Source organism: Nelusetta ayraudi, unplaced genomic scaffold (assembly GCF_046127955.1).
Source record: "Nelusetta ayraudi isolate G7.1 ecotype Tasmania unplaced genomic scaffold, CSIRO-AGI_Nayr_v1 ptg000029l, whole genome shotgun sequence".
NCBI lineage: Eukaryota > Metazoa > Chordata > Actinopteri > Tetraodontiformes > Monacanthidae > Nelusetta > Nelusetta ayraudi.
This window is the reverse complement of record NW_027466079.1, coordinates 2,138,707-2,164,551: the sequence shown is the minus strand read 5'-3', so window position 1 is coordinate 2,164,551 and position 25,845 is coordinate 2,138,707. Positions and strand designations below refer to the sequence as shown.

Sequence of the window (25,845 nt, the reverse complement as noted above, 5' to 3'; positions counted from 1 at the left end):
ATGCTGCTCGCAAAACTTCTGCGTTCCACACACACACACACACACACACACACACACACACACACCGATTGTATAGTAGGTAGATCTTTTTGACTTGGTCATTTTAAAAGTAGCTTGCATGTTGAAAAAGTGTGAGCACCCCTGGTTTAAAGGTACAGAGTGTTAAATCCTGCCATCTGGTGGTCAGATTTCAGATTGCAGCGCTCATTCACTCACCCTCTCTCCTTTGTTGAGTGTCAGATTCTAAAGTCGACATTTGACTTTGATTCTAAACTCTCCTTCATTTCTTCTCTATTCAGGTTGGAGGGCTGCAGGTTGTCAAAGCTCAGCTGTGATTGGCTGCTCTCAGCTCTGAAGTCCAACGACTCCCACCTCAGACACCTGGACCTGGGTCAGAACCAACTGCAGGATTCATCAGTGAAGGAGCTGAGTGGTTTTCTGCAGAGTCCAGACTGTAAACTGGAGACTCTGAGGTCAGTTCACCCTCTTCACTCTACAACTTCTATCACTCTTGTTATTGTTGTCATGATTTTCACTTCACTGCTGTTGGAAATTCAGTTTGCAGTCACTGGTTTGTGTTTGAAATGAGTGAAACTGGGTTTGAAACAGGGGTGCCCATTAGGTCGAAGAGAGAGAGAGAGAGAGAGAGAGAGAGCGAGAGAGAGAGAGCTTTAAGAGTGGAGTCCTCGTCATTTAAAGCAGGTAGAATGGTTCAGGCAGGAAGTCAATGATTAGAAAACACGGTGGTTGTGGTTGATCTTGGGGTGAATTCCAATTCCTCCCTTAACCCTCAATCTCAACCCTCAATCTCAAAAATGCGCGCTCCCTGCTAGGTGCAAATGCTGTCCCGATTCTAAGAACGTCCAGTTGAGGGAGGAGATTAAGGGCTGTATCGCCCTCAATATTGAGATTCTCCGGGACCACCCTTGGCAGTGAGGGCTACCCAGAAGGCATTGTGTATTTTCGCCAAGACATCTTCGAAAAAGATGGCGACAAAAAAGCGAGCTACAAATGGAAGTATTTTCTTAGTTAATAAAGATATAAATATTACAAAACCATTTTATTGTCTTAGTTTAAGAGTTTTTTATGGATTATTGACATCGTTGTTGCGTAACATTTTTATTTTTTTTACTTTACGATGTTTGTCAGCCGGACCGGCGGTCCCGGCTTCACGTTACTTGTGTACCTCGTTGTGTAGCGACGGAGGACTTCTTCTTTTTCATCGTCTTTTTCTTCTTCTCATTCTTCTTCGTCGTTGTCGTCTTCTTGACAGACTGGACTTAGCTTTGGCATAAGGCAGCCCCCCACAGTCTGAAGACGTAACTGCACTTAAGGGGTGTCCCATTTCTAAGCCCTTACACTTATTTTTGAGGGCCAAGATTGAGGGCCAAAGATTGAGGGTTAAGGGCGAGGGTTGAGATTGAGGAGTTAAGGGAGGAATTGGAATTGGCCCTTGGTCATAATGTCCGATGTACTGAATTTTGTTTTGACGCCTCGCTCGGAAAATACACTTCAAAGTCACGGACAGCAGAAGCACCGGAGATCCTGGGAGATGCTGCTAGCAGTTACACACACACACACACACACACACACACACACACACACACACACACACACACCGATTGTATAGTAGGTAGATCTTTTTGACTTGGTCATTTTAAAAGTAGCTTGCATGTTGAAAAAGTGTGAGCACCCCTGGTTTAAAGGTACAGAGTGTAAAATCCTGCCATCTGGTGGTCAGATTTCAGATTGCAGCGCTCATTCACTCACCCTCTCTCCTTTGTTGAGTGTCAGATTCTAAAGTCGACATTTGACTTTGATTCTAAACTCTCCATCATTTCTTCTCTATTCAGGTTGGAGGGCTGCAGGTTGTCAGAGCTCAGCTGTGATTGGCTGCTCTCAGCTCTGAAGTCCAACCCCTCCCAACTCAGACACCTGGAGCTGAGTTGGAACTGCCTTCTGGATTCAACAGTGAAGGTGCTGAGTGGTTTTCTGCAGAGTCCAGACTGTAAACTGGAGGCTCTGAGGTCAGTTCACCCTCTTCACTCTATAACTGCTGCAGTTATTGTTGTCATGACTTTGAATTGAGTTTGTGGGAATTCACTTTGATTCTATTAGAAATGTGTAAAACTGGTTTTAAATTACACACACACACACACACACACACACACACACACACACACACACACGTTTGCGCACATACGCACTCACGCACGCACACACACACACACAAGCGCGCGCGCGCACACCCAACTGTGAATGACACTCTCCATCATTTATTCCGTATTCAGGTTGGAGAGGTGCAGGTTGTCAAAGATCAGCTGTGATTGGCTGCTCTCAGCTCTGAAGTCCAACCCCTCCCACCTCAGACACCTGGACCTGGCTGAGAACTATCTTCAGGATTCATCAGTTAAGGAGCTGAGTGGTTTTCTGCAGAGTCCAGACTGTAAACTGGAGACTCTGAGGTCAGTTCACCCTCTTCACTCTACAACTTCTATCTCAACTTCATGATTTTCACTTTACTGCTGTTGGAAATTCAATTTGCAGACACTGGTTTGTGATAGTAATGAATGAAACTGGACTTGAAGGTACAGTGGGTAAAATCCTCCCATCTAGTGGTCAGATTGCAGATTGCAGATGCTGAAGTGGATATTTCACTTTGATTTTCAGAGTGATGACACCCAGGAAAAACTCTCGATCATTATAAACTCCATCATTTATTCTCTGTTCAGGTTGTGGGGCTGCAATTTGTCAGAGCTCAGCTGTGATTGGCTGCTCTCAGCTCTGAAGTCCAACCCCTCCCACCTCAGAGAGCTGGACCTGAATATGAAACCCCTGAAGGAGTCATCAGTGAAGCCACTGATGGATCTTGTCTACAGCAGTGACCATCAACTGGAGAGTGTGAGGTTAGTACTGGTTTGGAACCAGTGGATGATGGTTCCAGCACCAAAGCCAGTTGATCCCACAGCAGAGGTCCAGTGTTCCCAGTCACAGTGTGAGAGGAGGATGGTGACGTCCAGCTGCTCCTCATTCATCCAACATCTGCTGCCAAACTGCTTCTTCTCTCAGTTGACCACTCAATTATTGATCAGTTCATCTTCATCAGGCCTCAGTATCAGTCCAACACTCCATGGTCACATGACCTTCTGATGTTCCACACTTGACATGTGACTGAGAGTCTGCTTCTTCTCACCAGTTACTCCATCATCTCCATCAACAGTCAACGTCTCTGTGATGATGCGTTCAAGGACCGTGAATCCTGACTCCTGCTGTCTCTTCTTATCTTTGCAGGTGGTGGTGAGGATGAGGAGAGTGAAGAGGAGAGCTCCATCTACTGGTGGCTGAATGAACTACAACCAGTGGAGCCAAACAGCAAGCTGTGTGTCACGACTAGTGATGGTGAGGTGAAGCCTCATGAGGCATTGAACCACTTGAGCCAACTGGTTCGAAGCTTCATGTGCACACGAAACCACCTACTGGCCAAATGTACAATCACAGGCAAGCTGTGTCTGAACCACTTGTGATGCATTGAATTTTTGTGTCTGTTATGTCTGTTGGGAATGACTATGAATTGCAAAAAATGAATGACCATATATATACATATATATATATATATATATACATATATATATATATATATATATATATATGTATATATATATATATATATATATATATATATATGTATATATATATATATATATATATATATATATATATATATATATGTATATATATATATATATATATATGTATGTATATATATATATATATATATATATATATATATATGTATGTATATATATATATATATATATATATATATATATGTATGTATATATATATATATATATATATGTATATGTATATATATATATATATATATGTATGTATATATATATATATATATATATATATATATATGTATGTATATATATATATATATATATATGTATGTATATATATATATATATATATATGTATATATATATATATATATATATATATATATATATATATATATATATATACATATACATATATATATATATATATATATACATACATATATATATATATATATATGTACATATATATTATTTTTTTTCTCACTTATTTATGATTATTTTTATGGGTACTGATGCCAGTGGTTATGGGGATGCTCCAAACAAATGTTGTTGTTAACTTTGTTCAACAATGACAATAAATAAATAACTTGACTTGATAACTATGTGTATGATACATTTTTTGAATGTATTCTGTTTGTGCAATTTTTTTCTGAAAATGGCATGGGTGTAATCAGGCAGATGATAGTGAAAGTGATTGTGGGACTTGGAAAAGGGCATAGATCAGGGGTGCTCACACTTTTTCAACATGCAAGCTACTTTTAAAATGAGCAAGTCAAAAAGATCCACCTCCTATAAAACAGGAAAAGTCATTCAGAAATATATTTGTAGTCCAATGATAAAGAAAGAAAGGATTAAATGGGTCAACATGTTCCCATGTGCATTTATGCTCATCATTGTACAGAAAACTCATGGTTTAAAATTGTTTAGGTTATATCTGCCTATGTTTGATTTTATCAATAAAAGTGTGTTTAAGTTAAGATGTTTTGCTGTATAGTTTTGTGTTTTCCAGCGCATAGGTTAGGGATAATTGGTGTGCGTGTGTGTGTGATGCAGACGTTTTGCCAGCAGCATCTCCCAGGATCTCCGGCGCGTCTGCAGTGCGTGCGCACTTTGAAGCGCATTTTCCGAGCGAGGCGTCTCCATCAGTTTACGCCAGGATTGCAAGCTCACGCGACAACCCCGGTAGTTTTGCGTGTAAAACAACAGCGAAACTCTTTTTCCTGTCCCTGTCTGGTCTTTATTTGATCTGAATAGTGCCGAAGCCGATACGTCACATTTACGTTTCACTGTAAAGCACAGCACATTTAAGAACAAAATCCAGCACATCGTACATTATGACCAAAATCAACCAGATCCACCGTGTTTTCTAATCCTGCCTGAACGATTCTACCTGCTGTAATTGACGCGGATCTCTCTCTCTCTCTCTCACTCACTCTCTCTCTCCCTCTCTCTCTCCATGCGATAGACCCAAACTCCCTTCGCAATTGACCAGTAGATCGCGATGGACGTAATGGGCACCCCTGGCATAGATGCTTGTGTAACATGGACATTGATGTACAGGACAGGGGGCTCCATCCTATCACCTCTCCCCTCCTCACTCTCTCCGTAAGCTCTCAAAAATATCTCCAAACTAAACGCTATCTAGTCTCAAACACTCCAAACTATAAACGCTATCAAAAATCTAGTAATCCAAACTCTCTCCAAATCTCAGTTGACTGCAACTGCAAGAGATTTAAAATATGAATTGCAGATATATATATATATATATATATATATATATATATATATATATATATGTATATGTATATCTGCAATTCATATTTTAAATCTCTTTAAAAGGAAAATGGCCAGCTGCAGCAGAAAAGTGTATATATATATATATATATATATATATATATATATATATATATATATATATATACATATATATATATATATATATGTATATATATATATATATATATGGGTCCACTTTTCTGCTGCAGCTGGCCATTTTCCTTTTACACCGTCCGTCAAGAGAGCACTTCCATTAGGAAATAGTCAACATGAAATTTCGTCTTCTACTGACACCTGCTGGTCAAATTGAATAGTTGCAAATATTGTGAAGAAGTTGTCATCTAATTCTAATCCTAAACAATATGGCCATTCGAAGTGAAGTATTAAGACAATTAATCAGGTTTGTACTGCTTGATTAAACACATTCATCCCGTTCCAGTGCACTAAAACCCACTTCCCTTCAGGACCGTGTCAGCGAAGCCAAAACTTCCTTGAGTGACGCTGTTTCCCAGCATGCAATGCGAGCTAGCGATTCACAATACTATTTCATCACAAACATGGATGTAAAAAATAAAAAGGGACGAAAAATGAAACTTCAGGAACACCAACCAATACAATGCAATACAAGCAGAACTGGGCCAAAGTTTTATATTACGTACACCATAATACAGCCTTCTGGTGGACAAGCCATACTATTTAATCCGTGTCTTCCTATGGTATTTCCGTGGGAGGAAGCTCACTTCACGTGCTGTGTGCTCGTCACTCCCCCAATCAAGGTTGAGTTAGTTAGTGAACTGAAAAGTCGTAACAGGAGAAGCTTGCTGCCGGAAATAATGCGCTACAAGTGAATGTGACCCTCACTGAACCCAATTCAGACGACTCTCACTACACTATTTTTGTTTTGTATGAGCATTAAAAAAACAACAACAACATAATAATAATATGGATTTTGACCATGTATGTTTTGGAGTTCATTGAAAGAGGTTAATAAAAAAAAAGGGCTGGGCTGCCATTTTCTTTGTCCCCTCTTTTCTCCTGTTTATTAAGTATGTAGGGAGGTTAGCCTTTCTGTATTTGGCTTCTCTTTCTTTCTTTAGTTAGTTCTTAAGGCGAGCTAGTTGGAGTTTGGTTTATTATTTTGGCCTGGGCCCACCCTGAAGCCTTTGCTGCCCACCAGTTAAGTTGTTTTGTTTCTTTCATTTACTGATTCATAAATGTTTTTGTTGAAAACCACCAACTGCAGTGAAAAATTAATGAGGCTTGGGAGTGGGGGAAGGTGTCCCACACGTTGCGTCTCGGTCCCCCTCGATGGGACGTAACACGGAGTTTTCACCGTGACAGCAGGTTGAGCTCCTACCGTTTTACAAGCGACGTCGTCACGTTAGCCTGTTCCATCCCTGCTAAATTCTTTAAAGAACTACCGTTAGTAAACTTTTAAATTATAATACACTCTACACTAATTGTAATTTCCTGCCCGTGGTTCTATATTGCAACAGTTGACGGCTCATATCAGCAGATAAGCAGCAACAATCTGGGCATTGCGGGTGATTCATAAATATGTAATTTCTTATTAATTAGCCCATAAGTGTTGTACACCAGTGTGACACCAAATGCTTGTTGCTGACAGCAGTGAAGAAATGACACTCTAGTGGTTCTGCACATTAGTATAAATAGAGTGATTCTCTATCATTACATCACAGGACGGCGGCACTCTGACAGATTCCATGAACCTGGACACTGATGATCCAGACTCCGGTCCAGATGAGCCAACAGGCCACAGTGGAAACGAGTCAGAGCATGGACTGGCTGCTGAAAGGATCCAGGTAGGTGGCGCTGTCATCCCAAGTTGTGTGGTGTGGAGGATCAGGGCCAAAGTTCCAGATGCTCACAGATGTGACTGTGGATTCAGGAGGAGTGTTTGAAGGCTGGACTCCCAACAGTGATTGGCTGCTGAGGACCTCTCAATCACAATCAGGTTTTTTAGTGGCTGTGAGATTGAAAGTGAGATTGCATTGTCCAGGTAGGAGGACAGCAGTCAGCCATGTTTCAACTCAAGTCAACACGCAGTGGTTCACATGAAGGTCCAAGAGGCCTACAGACCTACACTGAGTCTGGAAGTGGCAGTACAGTTGGATCATTGTCTTTGTTGTGTTGTTTGGTCATTGTGATCCAATGTAATGTGAGAGAAGGACGAGTGCAGTTATATTGGAGTGAGTTATTTAGAGTGTAATAGAAGTTATAATGCAGAGTCTGTTTTTATGAAATGTTCTATCACCTGGCATCCATCCATTCATCCATCCATCCATCCATCCATCCATCTTCTACTGCCGTATCTGGAGTCAGGTCTCGGGGGCAGCAGCCTCAGCAGAGACCCCCAGACTTCCCTGGACCCAGTCACCTCCTCCAGCTCCTCCAGTGGGACCCCAAGGCTTCCCAGTCCAGCCCAGAGACCTGGTCCCTTCAGCAGGGTCTCCTCCTGGTGGGACATGCCTGGAACACCTCCCCAGGGAGGCGTCCTAAACAAGACCCCGAGATGCTGGAACTCCTCCCCCTGAGGCAGGGCCTCCCCACCGACCCAGAGAGGGCAAACCACCTCATATCTTTCATTGATTTATCTGTTGGTGAATAATTATAATGTATCATTTATTTTATTTAAATTATATTTGAACTGAATTGGATTTGTTTGTAAAAGTGAGATTTATTTTCATTGATTCATGTGGTTTATGTTGAGACCTAGTGGAGAAGTGGGTATGGCCTACAGAAGGTTTGAGTACACAAGTTATTCAGATATGGAGAATCCCCATGGTAGGACTTCAGGAGATATATAATCAAAGTGTTAAAGCAGCAGAAATGAAACGTCAGTTGAGGTCAAGGTCACACAGGTTGTGATGGCTTTTATTGTCAGAATATTGAATCATTGAAATATAATGTTTGAGCTTGTAACAAAGTTAGGATGATATAACATAATCACATAAAATAAATGATCTGGTTTCCTTCTGATTCATTGACGTCCTTCTGAAATCTCCACACAAACATCTGGCAAGCATCAAAACCATGAACTATTTTGAGGGAAACTTCTTTTGTCTTAATTATGATTCAATAATGATTTGAGTTCCCATCACAGGTGTTGTGAATCACTTTATCTTTTCCACATGATTTCCTCATTTAAGATCATGAAGCAGAAATAAAGTCTCTTGAAAAGTATTTTTCACCTCCAAAATGAAGATGTTATAGAAGTCTGAAGTGAGAGCAGAGCAGTGTGTTGTTGATGTGTGGAACCTTCATGCTGAGATGTTCCAGCCGTGGATGATGAGAGCAGAAGCAGTGGTTGTGTTGCTGCTGCCTTCACTGAGCAGCTGCTCCAAGTCCTGCTTCTTCCACTGAGGATTCAGCTCCACCAGTGGCTTCTGGGACGTCTCTCCCAGTAACCACAGCAGCTTGTAGGGAGAAGCAGTCCGCCAGCCACCAGGCTGCACTGGGGTCAAAGGTCGTGACACGCCCACACAGTGTTGGTGCGTGCAGCTTGCTGTTTGGCTCCACTGGTTGTAGTTCATTCAGCCACCAGTAGATGGAGCTCTCCTCTTCACTCTCCTCATCCTCACCACCACCTGCAAAGATAAGAAGAGACAGCAGGAGTCAGGACTCACGGTCCTTGAACGCATCATCACAGAGACGTTGACTGTTGATGGAGATGATGGAGTAACTGGTGAGAAGAAGCAGACTCTCAGTCACATGTCAAGTGTGGAACATCAGAAGGTCATGTGACCATGGAGTGTTGGACTGATACTGAGGCCTGATGAAGATGAACTGATCAATAATTGAGTGGTCAACTGAGAGAAGAAGCAGTTTGGCAGCAGATGTTGGATGAATGAGGAGCAGCTGGACGTCACCATCCTCCTCTCACACTGTGACTGGGAACACTGGACCTCTGCTGTGGGATCAACTGGCTTTGGTGCTGGAACCATCATCCACTGGTTCCAAACCAGTACTAACCTCACACTCTCCAGTTGATGGTCACTGCTGTAGACAAGATCCATCAGTGGCTTCACTGATGACTCCTTCAGGGGTTTCATATTCAGGTCCAGCTCTCTGAGGTGGGAGGGGTTGGACTTCAGAGCTGAGAGCAGCCAATCACAGCTGAGCTCTGACAAATTGCAGCCCCACAACCTGAACAGAGAATAAATGATGGAGTTTATAATGATCGAGAGTTTTTCCTGGGTGTCATCACTCTGAAAATCAAAGTGAAATATCCACTTCAGCATCTGCAATCTGCAATCTGACCACTAGATGGGAGGATTTTACCCACTGTACCTTCAAGTCCAGTTTCATTCATTACTATCACAAACCAGTGTCTGCAAATTGAATTTCCAACAGCAGTAAAGTGAAAATCATGAAGTTGAGATAGAAGTTGTAGAGTGAAGAGGGTGAACTGACCTCAGAGTCTCCAGTTTACAGTCTGGACTCTGCAGAAAACCACTCAGCTCCTTAACTGATGAATCCTGAAGATAGTTCTCAGCCAGGTCCAGGTGTCTGAGGTGGGAGGGGTTGGACTTCAGAGCTGAGAGCAGCCAATCACAGCTGATCTTTGACAACCTGCACCTCTCCAACCTGAATACGGAATAAATGATGGAGAGTGTCATTCACAGTTGGGTGTGCGCGCGCGCGCTTGTGTGTGTGTGTGTGCGTGCGTGAGTGCGTATGTGCGCAAACGTGTGTGTGTGTGTGTGTGTGTGTGTGTGTGTGTGTGTGTGTGTGTAATTTAAAACCAGTTTTACACATTTCTAATAGAATCAAAGTGAATTCCCACAAACTCAATTCAAAGTCATGACAACAATAACTGCAGCAGTTATAGAGTGAAGAGGGTGAACTGACCTCAGAGCCTCCAGTTTACAGTCTGGACTCTGCAGAAAACCACTCAGCACCTTCACTGTTGAATCCAGAAGGCAGTTCCAACTCAGCTCCAGGTGTCTGAGTTGGGAGGGGTTGGACTTCAGAGCTGAGAGCAGCCAATCACAGCTGAGCTCTGACAACCTGCAGCCCTCCAACCTGAATAGAGAAGAAATGATGGAGAGTTTAGAATCAAAGTCAAATGTCGACTTTAGAATCTGACACTCAACAAAGGAGAGAGGGTGAGTGAATGAGCGCTGCAATCTGAAATCTGACCACCAGATGGCAGGATTTTACACTCTGTACCTTTAAACCAGGGGTGCTCACACTTTTTCAACATGCAAGCTACTTTTAAAATGACCAAGTCAAAAAGATCTACCTACTATACAATCGGTGTGTGTGTGTGTGTGTGTGTGTGTGTGTGTGTGTGTGTGTGTGTGTGTGTGTGTGTAACTGCTAGCAGCATCTCCCAGGATCTCCGGTGCTTCTGCTGTCCGTGACTTTGAAGTGTATTTTCCGAGCGAGGCGTCAAAACAAAATTCAGTACATCGGACATTATGACCAAGGGCCAATTCCAATTCCTCCCTTAACTCCTCAATCTCAACCCTCGCCCTTAACCCTCAATCTTTGGCCCTCAATCTTGGCCCTCAAAAATAAGTGTAAGGGCTTAGAAATGGGACACCCCTTAAGTGCAGTTACGTCTTCAGACTGTGGGGGGCTGCCGTACGCCAAAGCTAAGTCCAGTCTGTCAAGAAGACGACAACGACAAAGAAGAAGGAGAAGAAGAAAAAGACGATGAAAAAGAAGAAGTCCTCCGTCGCTACACAACGAGGTACACAAGTAACGTGAAGCCGGGACCGCCGGTCCGGCTGACAAACATCGTAAAGTAAAAAAAATAAAAATGTTACGCAACAACGATGTCAATAATCCATAAAAAACTCTTAAACTAAGACAATAAAATGGTTTTGTAATATTTATATCTTTATTAACTAAGAAAATACTTCCATTTGTAGCTCGCTTTTTTGTCGCCATCTTTTTCGAAGATGTCTTGGCGAAAATACACAATGCCTTCTGGGTAGCCCTCACTGCCAAGGGTGGTCCCGGAGAATCTCAATATTGAGGGCGATACAGCCCTTAATCTCCTCCCTCAACTGGACGTTCTTAGAATCGGGACAGCATTTGCACCTAGCAGGGAGCGCGCATTTTTGAGATTGAGGGTTGAGATTGAGGGTTAAGGGAGGAATTGGAATTCACCCCAAGATCAACCACAACCACCGTGTTTTCTAATCATTGACTTCCTGCCTGAACCATTCTACCTGCTTTAAATGACGAGGACTCCACTCTTAAAGCTCTCTCTCTCTCTCTCTCTCTCTCTCCCTCTCTCTCTCTCTCTCCGACCTAATGGGCACCCCTGTTTCAAACCCAGTTTCACTCATTTCAAACACAAACCAGTGACTGCAAACTGAATTTCTAACAGCAGTGAAGTGAAAATCATGACAACAATAACAAGAGTGATAGAAGTTGTAGAGTGAAGAGGGTGAACTGACCTCAGAGTCTCCAGTTTACAGTCTGGACTCTGCAGAAAACCACTCAGCTCCTTCACTGATGAATCCTGCAGTTGGTTCTGACCCAGGTCCAGGTGTCTGAGGTGGGAGTCGTTGGACTTCAGAGCTGAGAGCAGCCAATCACAGCTGAGCTCTGACAACCTGCAGCCCTCCAACCTGAATAGAGAAGAAATGATGGAGAGTTTAGAATCAAAGTCAAATGTCGACTTTAGAATCTGTCACTCAACAAAGGAGAGAGGGTGAGTGAATGAGCGCTGCAATCTGAAATCTGACCACCAGATGGCAGGATTTTACACTCTGTACCTTTAAACCAGGGGTGCTCACACTTTTTCAACATGCAAGCTACTTTTAAAATGACCAAGTCAAAAAGATCTACCTACTATACAATCGGTGTGTGTGTGTGTGTGTGTGTGTGTGTGGAACGCAGATGTTTTGCTAGCAGCATCTCCCAGGATCTCCGGTGCTTCTGCTGTGCGTGACTTTGAAGCGTATTTTGCGAGTGAGGCGTCTCCGTCAGTTTACGCCAGGATTGCAGGCTCACGTGACAAGCACGTTAGTTTGGCGTGTATTTAAAGAAAACAACAGCCAAACTCTTTTTGCTGTCCCTGTCTGCTCTCATACAGAATGCAGGTATCTGAAGTATACATTGATTTTAACAATTATTATAGTTTCAGATTTAAAATGAAATCTGCTTTATGTCTCCTTTATTTGATCTGAGCGGTGCAGAAGCCGATCCGTCTCATTTACCTTTGACTGTAAAATATAGCACATATAAAAACAAAATCCAGCACATCGTACATTATGACCAAGATCACTGAGTTCCTGCCTGAACCATTCTACCTGCTGGAAGTGACGAGGACTCCACACGATTGACCTAATGGACACCCCTGCTTCAAACCCAGTTCCACTCATTTCAAACACAAACCAGTGTCTGCAAATTGAATTTCCAACAGCAGTGAAGTGAAAATCATGACGACAACAACAAGAGTGATAGAAGTTGTAGAGTGAAGAGGGTGAACTGACCTCAGAGTCTCCAGTTTACAATCTGGACTCTGCAGAAAACCAATCAGAACCTTCACTAATGAATCCTGCAGCTGGTTCTGACTCAGGTCCAGGTGTCTGAGGTGGGAGGGGTTGGATTTCAGAGCTGAGAGCAGCCAATCACAGCTGAGCTTTGACAACCAGCAGTACTCCAACCTGAATAGAGAAGAAATGATGGAGAGTTTATAACGATGGAATTTTACCAGGGTCTCATCACTCTGAACATCAAAGTGAAACGTCGACTTCAGAATCTGCAACAAAAGCAGTCTGCAATCTGACCACTAGATGGGAGGATTTTACCCACTGTACCTTCAAGCCCAGTTTAGGGCGTGTTTTCATTGCCTCGCCTCACCACGGTTCGCCTCGGTACGATTGCGTTTTCATTGGCTCTGTGATTACGAGACCGTGGGCGGAGTCGACACGGTAAAGCGGGACAATGTTTTCCCCAGCATCACTTCTGTGCGATACACAACAGCGCAGCGATGGACAAAGTAGAAGTTGTTTCATACCTGCTGCTCGGTCTGTGGTTGCTTTTCTGTTCAAGAAAGAACACTTTCCCTCACTGAAGTCACAGTTGATCATTTATGCAGCAACATTTATAATTTATTGTTTCATTTTCCATGCGAGCAAATGTGTAGTTCAACCTTCATATTTTCACCAAAAGTAAACACGAGACGGATACAACGGGAAATAGCGTTTATTTAAAAACAAACAAACAGAAAAACAGACAGTAAACACGCCTCCTTATTTGAAATAGCTGCCCTAGCGAGCCAAGGACGACTTTGTTATATGCCGCGGTGTTTGAGGCTTCCTCGCGGCCAAGAGCCACGTCCTCTCGACGAATCAGTATTTCGTCTCTCCTCAAGACTCCTGGGGTTCCCTAGCTTACCGCGCCTCACGCAGGAGCAACTCGATTTATTTTCTTTACCGAGCGCTTCGCCATTTGCCGTTTGTCGTTTTCGCGAATATGGTTGAACACACTCGCGACGTCGAGGGCATTCCCGGTTCGCCTGCCTCTCCCCAAAAGACGAAAGTAAACATGTATTGAAAAAGCTGTTTTCAAAAACTGTATACACATAAATGTATTTGTACAACACCAATAGTAGCTACTTGTATTCACGGTAAAATGTACCTGACACGGAAGTTCTGTGTCAAAGGAGTTGGCGTGGATGTCCGCTCTGACAGGGAACATCGACGCGGACACGGAGCCAATCCAGTGCCCTGCTCGTCGCTACGTCACCACTAAACTCGCTTCGTCTTGCTCGGACCCTGGGGGATTGAGGTACCAAAACAGCGCCCCCTACAACTGTGTAGCGGCCAGTGCAAACACCCTAACACCATACCATGGCGAGGCGAGGTGAGGCAATGAAAACACGCCCTTTCATTCATTATCAAAAAAAAAGTGTCTGCAAATTGAATTTCCAACAGCAGTGAAGTGAAAATCATGACAACAACAACAAGAGTGATAGAAGTTGTAGAGTGAAGAGGGTGAACTGACCCCAGAGTCTCCAGTTTACAGTCTGGACTCTGCAGAAAACCACTCAGCTCCTTCACTGATGAATCCTTAAGGTGGTTCCAACTCAGGTTCAGCTCTCTGAGGTGGGAGGGGTTGGACTTCAGAGCTGAGAGCAGCCAATCACAGCTGAGCTTTGTCAACCAGCAGTTCTCCAGCCTGAATAAAGAATCAATATTTGATTTCTTCCATGGTGTAAATGTCATATTCAGAGTAATTTCTCTCTGTTGATGATCCAGATGTGCAGCTGTTGGGATCACTGAGTCATTCCCTCAAAGGAGTCATTGTGCCAGTGGGTTGTCAACACAATAACAACAGCAGTGTGTCAGTCAGTGTGCAGCCAATCAGCAGTGAAGATGGAAAATAATCAGTGAGTCCTTTGTGTGCTTGTGGCTGTTTTCAGTCATCAGAGACTCGTTACAAGTCAAACACATTCAAAGGACAAGATGAAGAAATACTGCTGCACTATTAATCTGCCTCTAATATTTCTTCACAGGATCTTCTGCTCAGTCATGTGACCTTCATCACCAATCAACAACTTCCATTGAGCTCCAAAGTGACTGGAGACATTTTCCACACTTTCTTCCACCATCCAAAGTCTTTTCTGGCTGCAGATTGTTGACATGAAAATATCAACAACATCCACTTTGTCTAGATGAGTCTTTAATATCTGCTTCAAAGTCTTCACACTGAGCAGCGTTACACACCAGTTGTCATCTGCTGACACACACTGTCCACCAGTAGAAAGCAGGAACTGACCTGAGAACTTCCAGTCTGCAGTTTGGACTCTGCAGTCCAGCACAGAGCAGCTTCACTCCAGGATCCCTCAGGAAGTTCTCATTCAGGTCCAGCAGTGTGAGGTGGGAGGGGCTGGACTGCAGAGCTGAAGACACCACTGCACACTGAAGCTCTGAGAGTTCACTGGATGAAGGAGAGCAGAGAGAGAAGTTGTGGTCGACATGTGAGATTCTAAAGACAGTGAAAGTGAATCAAGACTCATTAATGTCTGATCATCATCATCATCATCATCATCATCATCATCACCATCATCATGTAAATGGAGGGAAGTCCCGCGGTGGTGCAGCATGTGTTTACATCTGTGGTGCGTGGTGCCGGGACACTGCAGTGGTATGCAAACACTGTTCACCACTGGCACAGTTGATGATCATAAAGTGCCGTCCATTCTATCTGCCCTGGCAGTTTACTGCCATTTTGCTAGTTGCAGTTTACATCCCTCCCACCAACAACAGCAGTGAGAGGAACGCTGCACTCAATGAACTGTACCAGGCCATCAGTGATCAACAGACAGCAAACCCAAAAGCTTTACCATCCTCACTGGAGATTTTAGTCATGCTGACCTCAAGACTGTCCTTCCAAAAGTCCACCAGCATGTTGGATTTCCAACAAGGGGGGACAACGCTTTGTATGTGGAGATGTTCCGAGGGAGGAGCAGGGCTCGTGGTCATGTGCGATCAATTCCACGAGGATTGGGACGCTCAAAGGAAATGGGTGTGCGTTTGTGCGTTCGCAACATTTTGAACATCCAGATTTTTTTGTTTCAGGATGAAATCCATGTACGTTTTTGTAAATGAAGCCCCAGGTCCTCAGTGTCTCCACTACAGTGTCCTCAGTGCAGCTTCACACTCCAGTGTGTTCCAGCCACTGAGTGTCAACACATCCTGTTGTGACTGACAGTGTTGCTCTGATCTGCTGCTTCAACTCAACATGATGCTCAGTTGTGTGTAAAGTCACTGCAGCTTGGAGCTCCACTGGATCAGAGATCCTTCACTGGCGTCTCTTCGGACTCCACTGCATCTTTGATCCAACTGCTGTTTCATTGTCTGCTGCCAAATGAAGGAAGGATGTGATGTGTTTGTGTGTTCAATGTGTTGATTGTGTTGATTGACTGTGTAGTTCCACAGTTTTCATTCATGTAGCCGCTCTTTACCTTTGACGCTCAGGTGTCTTCAATGTCCGTCCGTCATACCAGCACCACTACATCATTCATAATTTGATGAGACGTGGGTTCCATTTAACTCGTTTATTTTCCTTCTTGAGTTTTTGGTTCGAGGCAACACATACAACGTGAGGTCAACAGAATTTTTGGCTCACCAACCACTCCGGCTTGACCCGCTTTCCATCAAACAAACATTTTGGCCATTTTTTTTTCTCGACCTAAAATAGCTGCGGGTCACCTTTCAAAATAAAATAACGGCTTCAGCATCAGAATCGGATGGTCTTGGTTCCCTTTCTTGAAGAACTTGGCAGTTGTCAGCCGGAAGGCATCTTGCACTGTACCCCTGACGACGCCATTAACTTCGTCCAGCAGTGCAACGTAGGGCTCTTTCATCAGACGTTGACTGATACATGACTGAACGAATGGCTCGCGGCTTAGCGCATCAGCGACAACGTTCTTAACGCCAGGGACATACTTCAGATGGAAATCAAATGCGGCAAGCTTAGCAACCCATCTTTGTTCACATGCGTCCAAACATGGCTTTGTTAAGATGTAGGACAATGGGCAATGACAATGACCAAACTTGTCACAAATGGCCCATTTTAACGCCAGGAATTCCAACCTGTGCGCTGGATAGTTAATTTGTGATCGGGACAGTGTCTTGCTGGCGAAAGCGACAGGTCGAGCAACAGTCTCACCTGGTGGCACTTGCGACAGGACTGCGCCAATGCCATCAAACGACGCATCAACAGCGAGAACGAAGGGCTCACTGAAGTTGGGGTGGGATAAGGTGACATTGCAAGCTAATTCATTCTTCAGGGTCTGGAACGATTCTTTGCATGCAGCAGTCCAGTCGCTCGCCATAAGCGCTGGTGGAGCAGATGATCGCTTTTTCACCTCCCTGCCTCTCATGGCCTTATGCTGCACCTGCCTTCCAGAGAGGAGTCTGAACAAGGGTTTTGCTTTAGCAGAGCAGTCAGCTATGAAGTGCTGATAGTAGAAGATTAGGCCCAGGAAAGAATTAATCTTCCTCCAGGAAGGGGTCACACCATCACTCTCCATCAGGTCAGCCTCTCCCACATCCATGATGGCTTTCATCTTGTCAGGGTCCTTCATCACCCCCTCCCCACAAATGACATGTCCCAGGAACCTTACTGACCTCCGCAAGAGATGACACTTCTTGGGGGCCAGTTTGAGTTTGTGACTTTTCAGACGGGAGAACACCATCTCTAGACGCTCAAGCGCCTGCTGTTCAGTTGGGGCAAAGACCATCAGGTCATCAAGATAGCAGAGCAGACTAGTGAAGTTTTCATCCCCGAAGATTGACATCATCATTCGCATGAATGTTGCAGGACTGTTGGACAAACCTCGTGGCATTCTGTTGTACTAGTGGAGGCCAAAAGGTGAAGAGAAAGCTGTGTATTTTTTGTGCTCTTCATGGAGTGGCACATTGTAGAAGCCAGACGTCAAGTCCATGGTGGAGAAGAAGACATTTCCTCCAAGTGCAACCCACCGATCCTGGGGTGCCTTGGGCCAGGCCGTCGAGTCGGACCATGAACAGGACTGTTTGAAGCTGGGGAAGATCTTTGCAGGAGCACCTTCTCCAGCATGTTAATAAGGCGGTTCAGGGCATCAGGGTCAGTGGCCTGTGGCTGCAGTGGGCTCTGTTCTTCAGCAGGTGGTGCAGGTGGCGAGACAGCAGCAAGAGCATTCACTGACACCCTTTCTCTGGAAGTTCTGTTCACTGACATCATTTCAGAATGATATTCGTTCAGAATGTCTTGGACTTCACGAGCAGTCCACTTGTCTATCGTCTTCGACCTGAAGGTCATGGCGAGCTCAGTAGAAGGGCAGTTCTTTATGAACATTCGAGTCACCTCAGTGCTGGGGCTGTCCAGTGACTTTCCTTGCTCCTTCAGACGTTCAATGGCCAAGTCAACAGCGCGGTTCAGTCTAAGCCTGTAGTCAAAGGCATCCTCACCCTTCCCAGGAAGAGTGGTGTAAAAGTCTGCTAATGGGAGTGGTGAACACGGAACAGAATCAAAGTGCTTCCGCAAGAGACCATAAATGGCATCGGGGTTACAGGTGATGTTAATACCACTGTTCCTGGTCCCAAACCTGACAACATCCTTTGCTTTGCCACCAAGATGAACAAGGATCTCCTCCGCTTGTTCCTCAGGTTGCAGATTCCCCCTCTTAATGAAACTCCTCATGAGCTCCTCCCACTCCTGGACGGAAACAGAGTCTGAGTTGTCTCCTCTGAAGCAGGGGGGCTCCTTCAGCTTTCGATGAGGGACATATTGCAAATGGGACACGTCAAAAGCATTTGTGGCAGACACATTTGCATGGCTAGGTCGAGGGGTAGCACTATGTAAAGGGGAACTGGCTAGCATATCAGCATGGGCAGGTGAAGGGGCAGCACTGAGTAAAGGGGTAGTGACAGATGCACTGAGGTGAGAGATAATGTCCTGTGCCACCCGCTGGCTGACCTGTTGAATCAATGCATCACCCATCTGACCTACAATACTAGCAGCAATAACATCAGGGGTAGGTGCAGGGGAACACATGCTGTGCCTGTCCGGGACAGGGGAATGCGTGCCCTGGCTAGCAAGGGCATGAGGGTTTGCATCTGAGTTGGGGGGAGGGATAACACCAGTACTGAGCAAGGGGCGCCCAGGTGTACACTGATTACCCAACACTACACCACCCCCCTGAACAGGACTCTCAAACAGTAAACTTGAAGGATGCATAAAACCCCTCCCTCTGCCAGCACCAAAAGGAGTTATAAAAACATTACCCTGAGGATTACTCATCTTTCCAAAAAGTTAACAAAACACAATACCACAAAACAAAAGGATGAAACCACAAAAGGCCTAGGCTGGAAACTGAAAAAAATAAAAATAAAAAAAATAAAATAAAATAAAATAAAAGTACATAAACCCTCTATCTGATGTCTAACACTGCACAAAAGCAACACATCTGACCAACTTCAGTGACCGCAGATGAACAGCAGCAGCAGAACAGTCCCCGGGTCGCTCTGCAGCATCGGTAGCACAACAAAAGAGTCTCGAGTCACGGCACCAATGTGACCTCTCCTATTCTGTCCTGCTTGCTGTATAATGAAGACTTGCAGAAGTCAGGTGTGGAGCGGCAGTTTATTCTCTGAAACAGAATGAGACACAACCATAACTTGCTCCGTGAAACTTGGTCACCTCCTGCTTCATGGGCTTCCTCTGTACTGAAGTAGCGATCGTATAGTTGTTGTTTCTACAATACAAATAATATTAAAAATAAAATACATTTTTCTACAAAATACAAAAAAATGACATTTGCAATTTCAATAATTCGCTCCCTAAAGCTCCATTTTTATACACTGTAACATTCTTCCAGTTACACACACATACCTGAAACAGAATGGGACACAACCATAACTTGCTCCGTGAAACTTGGTCACCTCCTGCAGAGACAACGTGCTCCGTATGAGAGCTGTGTCCTGCTAATGGACATGCTAGCATGCTAATCGTTTTTAATAGCAATAAAAAAAAAAAAAACGAACTTTGCTAAAAAAAATTAAAATAAAAAAATTAATTAAAAAAAATTAAATGAAAGACACCAGCACACATTTAAACACTGAAACACAGTTAGATGAAGCATAGCTCAACTTATTGCATTAATTTCTGTCTCAGCAGGGAGGAGACCGTCTCACCTGCTTCATGGGCTTCCTCTGTACCGAGGATCGCCCAGAATGCAAAGCGCTAACTTCAAAATAAAATACAAAATAAAATAAAAATAAAATATAAAGAGCCATGGCTGTGCCCCAACCAAGTTTAACATGATTGAACACAATTTATTTTGTGTGTGTGTGAGAGAGAGAGTGGATGACGCCTTGCAGGTGCGGTCCTGGATGTCGGCTGCTGATTGGACGCGCCACGGCTGAGAAGGAGGAGCAGTCGAGCCAGCCTGACTGTCATCCCTCCTCCGCTCCCAAGTCTGCAGTTAGTCACTTCTGAAATGGTGTTAGAGCACGCAGCCGTAGGTAGTGATGGCCGATGGAGACTTTGTTGAAGCTTTGACACTTGTTTCAAAAAATGGTTCATTACTCGAGGCTTCAATGACACAGTGCTCGAGGAGGTCATCTAGTGCTCAATAAAATGAAGTGCAATAGAAACGTGTTCATTGTTTCATAGGTTGTTTGGGATTTGATTCGCCATACATTCTTGTTGGACAACACTACATGCTTGTATGGTTCAATGCTGACACAATAAAATAAAAATGAAAAATAAAGACAATGTCTCTTTTTTGGCACGACTGATTGTAGTAGACTATAGCTCTATACTTAGCCTGACAGTTTGTGCAATGAATTATATTATATCCTAAAACAAGACTAAATAGCCCATAGTTTAAAAATATGTTCAATAGTAAGTGTTCAGTGGGTCAGATGTCAAATGTGATCTATTTAAAATGTAGAATAGATGAGCTAAATAACACATATAATACACATTGATGGGAATTGAACCGTCGCCTCAGTCTTGCAAGTCCAAGATTGTCATAATGTACCACAAACCCAAATCACACTCCCTTTTTTCATCTAAGCTGTTTGAGTTAGCGTTAGCACACCGTGATTCCTCATCAACTACAGGCCTACACTTCAAATAATTATGAGAAAAATCCAACGTAAAGAGAGCACTTCCATTAGGAAATAGTCAACATGAAATTTCGTCTTCTACTGACACCTGCTGGTCAAATTGAATAGTTGCAAATATTGTGAAGAAGTTGTCATCTAATTCTAATCCTAAACAATATGGCCATTCGAAGTGAAGTATTAAGACAATTAATCAGGTTTGTACTGCTTGATTGAACACATTCATTGTTCCGTTCCAGTGCACTAAAACCCACTTCCCTTCAGGACCGTGTCAGCGAAGCCAAAACTTCCTTGAGTGACGCTGTTTCCCAGCATGCAATGCGAGCTAGCGATTCACAATACTATTTCATCACAAACATGGATGTAAAAAATAAAAAGGGACGAAAAATGAAACTTCAGGAACACCAACCATTGCAATACAAGCAGAACTGGGCAGAAGTTTTATATTATGTACACCATAATACAGCCTTCTGGTGGACAAGCCATACTATTTAATCCGTGTCCTCCTATGGCACTTCCGTGGGTGGAAGCTCGTCGTAGAGGTCACGTGCTGGTTGCACGTCACTCCACCGATCACCTCGGGGAAGGTCGTTGCCCTTGCAGGGTACCTGATTCAGGTGAGTATATGGAAAATATGGGTTAATGTGGTCAGTCGTAACAAGAGAAGCTTGCTGGCAAAAATAATGCACTACAAGTGGATGTAACACTTCTTTTTTGTTTTGTATGAGCATTTAAAAAAAACAACAACATAATAATAATATGGATTTTGACCATGTATGTTTTGGAGTTCATTGAAAGAAGTTAATATATATATGTATATATATATATATGTGCGTGTGTGTAACTTTAACTAACTTATCTATTTCTATCCATCTATCAAACTTACTATCTAGGGATCTATCTACTACTAACTCTCAAAAAACTAACGGACAACCAAGAGCAACAAAACCAACCTACTGCAATTCGTATATTTTAGTGTGTGTGTGGGGGGGTTAAAATGAGCACAGTGATTGGGAGTGTAGTTCCGCAGCATAAAGTGTATCTTCAGTCGTCGATTGTATGTGTGGGAGTCCCTCAGGTTCAGCCCAGCTGATTTAGTGTTCGGTGAGAGGACCCTTGCGTCTGTTAAGGGGTAAGTGGCTTTCCAATGTTAAGCGAGTAGAGAATAATGTGTTAGATTACGTAATTTTTTTTCCGTGAACGCTTGCATCGTGCTTGTGAAACTGCTCACAAAACTCTTGTCGCCAGCCAGTCTAAAATGAAGCGGCAGTTTGACAAGAAAGCTGTGGCTCGAGTTTTTGAGACAGGCGACCGAGTGTTGGTATTGTTGCCGTTACCCGGTTCCCGTTTGCAGGCTAATTTTTCTGGTCCGTATGTCGTGGAGCGCAAACTTTCCGATACAGATTATGTAGTGCACACTCCTGATAGAAAACGATCATCCCGCGTCTGCCACGTCAAAATGTTGAAAAGTTACGCCCGGTTCACACAGGACGCGGAAGCGCCGCGCCGCGAAGCGCCGCGCCGCGAAGCGCCGCAAATCGCCAAGCGCTTCCATTCAGCGCCCATGTTAATCAATCAGTGCGTTTACATGCAGAGCTTAATCGGACTAAGCAATCATTCGGTTTTCTTGTCCAATCGGAGTTCTCACCTTGGTCCCCGTATACATGCAGCTGAGAAATTCAAATTATTGACGGGTCCTCCTCCCAACACTAGGGGGTGGAGTGAGTCTTTTCAGCCGGTCAGCTGCTTTCGGTTGACATATTAAATCTATTATGATATGGAACGATAGTTCATAATGTACGTGTTACTTGCTTTGCAGATAAGGTGTACCCTATTTCTTGTGCTCCTGGTTATTTTAAAAGGCAGACAAGAACGTTGTTTGCTGTTGGAGGGCTACAACAACACTTCGATGCTACGCTTTGTGCCGTCACTACGGACCCCAAACTCTCGTTCTTGTTGGATTCGGGTTCGGAGCAGACTGGTGGGAGAGTTTGTGTACAGGTTTTGCAAAGGAACGGTGTCTTCAGTTATACACACGCTCATTAAAGTGCCGACCGTGGAGGAAGCTGGTGCCGCTGCACGCCGTTTCCAGCAGAATAACAGCGAAATTACCCAAATAAAAACAAATCAGGAAAACATCTCTTTGCTGTGCTTTTATTTACAAAGTTAAAATTCTTCTAACTTACAAAAAATGTGAACGAAAAGGTAGAAATATAAATACGAAGGAATACGTATTTGTTCAGGGGTGCGCAAAGCCGGAGCCCTGCATTTGCTGCGCTACCCTTTTTAAAAAGGTCTCTGTTGTGCGTTATTTTAATATGTCCATCTCTTTTAGAAGAGAAAGCATCGCCCCGGTCTCATCCTCTCTCCAAATGTCAACATTCTTATTCGCGTTTGCCAGGTTGTTTCGCGCCGTCTGTTTTGTTAGATGACGTAGTTGTGCGGTCATGAGTCGCGAGAGCGAGGCGTGGCGCATGCGCACTCGCATTGTCCAGTTAATAGTCCGATTAAGGCGTATACATGGCAGAGAAATTCGAATTCCAATCGCATTATCTGGGTGTCTCAATCGGAGTTCTCCGATTCCAATCGGAGTTCTCAAACTCCAATCATAATCGGAGTAAGGTGTTGTTGGTTTGGTTCTTTTATCCAATCTCATGCTACCAAACCGCGTGTTCGTTGAATGAAGAGAATAGTAGACAAGTGAAATCTTAAGAAGTTTTAGTAACAGAAAAAACAAGATACTTGGTACAGAGCTCCGGAGGCTTAACCCTAACAACAACAATGTGTTATCAGATGCCAAGTCTGATCTATCTGTCCCTTACGCCATCTTAAATACAGAAACAAACAGTAATAAAATATGTAGATGTCTTCTTCCATGTCGTCCTCCTATTGGCTGTCCGATGGTATAGCCTTCCCCGTTTTAGGCTAATCTGTGGCAGGAAACAAGTCCTTATTTGGCCGGGAGCCAAATAGTCCATCCTCCTCTCGATCTGGTCTGCTGGAAACTTTCCTGCCATAAAACCCTGAGGTGAAAAGTTCGTGTTCCCGTGCCTGAAAGGGTCACAAACTTTATGGGGGGTAACAAATGCAGTTTCTGTGTTCACCCCCACTTTGATCACCCCAAGTCACTGTTCCTGAGGCTTAATCAGTCAAACAGTATCTGTCTTTACTCCGAGGTTCTGAATGGTACTGATAAGAATGGGCAAATGATTATAAGAGGACTACATGTATTGACATTCATTACATTTAAACATTTAACTAACTATAATACTTCTAACACATACATACAATATTTGCTAATATACTAACTCTCACTGCTATAATGCATTAAACTAAATATAGAATCACAACAGTGTTTACATGCACGTGAGTTCTCCGATCATAATCGGACTAAGGCAATAATTCGATTTTCTCTCGTGCCATGTAAACGCACTGAATGTAGTGGTTCAGACCAGACGCGAACAGACGCGCGGCTCGTGCCATTCATTTCAATGGAAGCGGAAGCGCCGCGCCAACGAATTTCGCGAGTGAGGCTCCAACTGGTTCACACCAGACGCGAAAAGCTCCGCGACAGTCGACAAGCACTTCTGCTCAGCTGCACTCTTTTTTTCACTCCCACTTTTTCACTTCTTTTTTTTTCTTTAAAAAAAATAAAATATAAAAAATCATTTTCGTCATCGCCCCCCCTCGCCCCGTAGCCAGCCCGCTCCATAGCTCACTTTTGTGCGTGTGTGTGTAAATAAATAGAAACACGCACTCAGGTGTCCATCTCAAGACAAGACCTCTTTCATAATGATCATTGACCGGCATCTCTAGGATCAAACAGACGTATTTTGATCAAGTCTTCCTCTGTGTGTGTGTGTGTGTGTGTGTGTGTGTGTGTGTGTGTGTGTGTGTGTGTGTCTTTAATCTCTCTCGCACTCTGATACAATGTACTGACAAATATAACATACAAATATGATATATGATCGAATTTGTCATTGGGTTTTTATTTTGAAATTAGTTTATTTTGAAAATTCACCAGATTTTCTCGTTTTTATTGAGCGACTTCCTGTACTATTGACGAGGATCGCTCGCGGCTCGCGCACGAAATAGAGCAGACGCCGAAACAACAAATGCATGCCGCGAGCCGCGCAACCACCACATTGATTAACGTCGGCGCCGAATGGAAGCGCTCGGCGGCGCTTCGCTTCCACGTCCAGTGAACTGACGTTAAATGTCTAAAGAAATGACAAAGGAAGACACCGCGGGCAGAACCATGCCCACCGCAGCCAAGAGAGTGATCGCGAGGACCGGAAAAGAGGATCCAGAGGGGACCAGGACGTGTTTATGTAGCATAATTGTGGCAAAGCACTGTTCCTGCTTTTGTTGTGGTTTGTGGCGTGTGTGAGAGTGATCAGTGAGCAGGGTGCAGTTACCCACTTCTACCAGTGGAGGTCGTGTTCGCCCCGGGGAATAACGCTAGAGAGGTCTCTCAAGTGGCTCGTGAGACCTATGTGGAGCGAACCGTCGTAGCGGACGTTAACATGTGTGTTATCTGTTGTGCTTCCACAGGTGAGAAGGGGAAAGGGTTGAAAATAAGAGCAAATGTATGTGTGGCTGTTTCGTAATTGAAGTCTGAGATCGAGGGTATGTGAGTTAAATTTACGTTTTGAATGTATCGTCTCCGAGTGATTACCTAGCGAAGAGGAAACAACGGCTAGCCCGTTGCTAGGTTACCAGGAGGCGGGGTTGACGCTCGGTTACGTTAGTGTTCGTTTAACGTTATGGGATGTTTATTCAGTAGAAATGTGAATATTTAAACGTATACGAGTAAGATTGAATGTGGGAAACGA

The 25,845-nt window shown here is 43.8% G+C and overlaps 1 long non-coding RNA gene across 1 annotated transcript in view; it reads left to right on the top strand.

The window, feature by feature from the left end:
- The first annotated feature begins 382 nt into the window (after positions 1-382).
- LOC142891214 (uncharacterized) overlaps positions 383-25,845 on the top strand; it is a 125,325-nt gene continuing 99,862 nt past the window's right edge. The window contains exons 1-2 of the long non-coding RNA XR_012927206.1: positions 383-473; positions 2,292-2,465. This is a non-coding gene — a long non-coding RNA (uncharacterized LOC142891214). The remainder of the gene's footprint in view (positions 474-2,291; positions 2,466-25,845) is intronic.